General features: G+C 35.8%; 1 non-coding gene across 1 annotated transcript; it reads left to right on the top strand.

Moving 5' to 3' along the window:
- The first annotated feature begins 348 nt into the window (after positions 1 to 348).
- Positions 349 to 455, top strand: LOC122726949. Its single transcript, XR_006352940.1, has one exon. It is a non-coding gene; the product is annotated as a U6 spliceosomal RNA (small nuclear RNA).
- The last annotated feature ends 1,551 nt before the right edge of the window (positions 456 to 2,006 follow it).

Here is a 2,006-nt window from a genome sequence, read left to right as displayed (position 1 = left end):
CTCCAGGGCCAGTGCTTTATCCAACGTGCCACCTAGCTGCCCCAAGAATTGTGAATTATTTAGCTATTCTCAGCAATATAATGATCCAGGACAATTCTAAAGGACTAATCTACCTCCAAAGAAGTGTTGACAATACAGACTGAAACATGCTATTTTCACTTTCTTTCTTTCATTTTGTTTATTTGAGTCTTTTTATACAAAATGATTAATATAGAAATGTTTTAAATAATTACACATGTATGAACTATATCTGATTGCTTACTGCCTGGGGGGGAGCAGGGTCGGGAGAAGAAAGGGAAGGATAGAATCTGGAACTCAAAACTTAAAAAAAAAACCCAAACACCAAGAGTGCTCACTTTGGCAGCACATGTACTAAAATTGGAATGATATAGAGAAGATTAGCATGGCCCCTGCACAAGGATGGCACGCAAATTTGTGAAGCATAAAAACACCAAGAAACACACTTGAAACAGAGAGAGACACATAAATAAAGGTAAGGGGCTTGAGCAGAATCTACTATGCTTCAGCTGAAGTAAAAAAAGCAGGTGTTGCAATCCTGATCTCAAACAAAGCAAAAGCAAAAAATAGACCTAAATAAAAGAGTTAAGGAAGGAAACTACATCTTGCTAAAAGGTACCACAGACAATGAAGTAATATCAACACTAAACATATATGTACCAATTGGTATAGTATCCAAATTCTTAAAGTTAAGTTAAAGTTAATTGAGTTACAGGTTCATGACCAAATGAGAAATAGAGAGCATTACGAAATGTAAAATACATAATTTTGATTATATTAAATTAAAAGGTTTTTGTGTGAACAAAATCAATGCAACCAAGATTAGAAGAAAAGCAGAAAGCTAGGAAACATCTTTACACCAAGTGCCTCTGTTAAAGCCATTCTCCAATTGAAAAATGGTAAAAGGATTTGAATGGGCAGTTTTCAGATGAAGAAATCAAAGTTATCTATAGGCATATGAGAAAGTGTTCTAAATCACTTTTGATTAGAGAAATACGAATTAAAACAACTCTGAGGTACCACTTCACACCTATAAGATTGGCTAGGATGACAAAAAAAGGAAAACAATTAATGTTGGAAAGGATGTGGGAAAATTGGGACACAAATGCATTGTTGGTCAAGTTGTGAACTGATCCAACCATTTTGGAGAGCAATTTCGAACTATGCCCAAAGGACAACCAAACTTTGCGTAACCTTTGATCCAGCAATAGCACTACTAGGTCTGTGTCCCAAAGATATCAAAAAAAGGGGAAAGGACCTATATGTGCAAAAACAGTTATATCAGCCCTTTTCGTGGTGGAAAAATATTGGAAGTTGAGGGGATGCCCATCAGTTGGGAAATGACTGAACAGGCTGTAGTATATGAATGTAATAGAATACTATTGTACAATAAGAAATGATGAACAGACAGATTTCAGAAAAACCTGGAAAGATTTGTACAAACGGATTAAAGTGAAATGAGCAGAGCTAGTAAAACATTGTACACAGTATCAGCAATATTGTGTGATAATCAACTAGAAATGATTCAGCTCTTCTCAGCAACACGATGATCCAAGACAAGTACAAAAGATTTATGAAGGAAAATCCACATCCAGATAAAGAACTGATAAACTCAATGCAGATTGAAGCATATTTCTCTCCACTTACCTTATTCTTTTTTGTGTTTTTTTCCTCTTTTGATCTGTTTCTTCTTTCACAGTATCAACTAAAATGGAAATGTTTTACATGATAGCACATGTATAACCTATATCAAATTGCCTACCACTTTAGGAAGAGGGGAGGAGAAGGAGAAAAATTTGGAACTCAAAATCTTATAAAAATGAATGCTGGGGCAGCTAGGTGGTGCAGTGGATAGAGCACTGGCCTTGGATTCAGGAGGACCTGAGTTCAAATCTGACCTCAGACACTTAACACTTACTAGCTGTGTGACCCTGGGCAAGTTACTTAACCCCAATTGCCTCACCAAAAAAAAAAAATGCTAAAAATTG

The sequence above is a fragment of the Dromiciops gliroides genome, chromosome 4 (assembly GCF_019393635.1).
Source record: "Dromiciops gliroides isolate mDroGli1 chromosome 4, mDroGli1.pri, whole genome shotgun sequence".
Classification (NCBI taxonomy): Eukaryota; Metazoa; Chordata; class Mammalia; order Microbiotheria; family Microbiotheriidae; genus Dromiciops; species Dromiciops gliroides.
The sequence above is the reverse complement of the archived record's forward strand: the minus strand, read 5'-3'. Positions and strand labels throughout refer to the sequence as shown.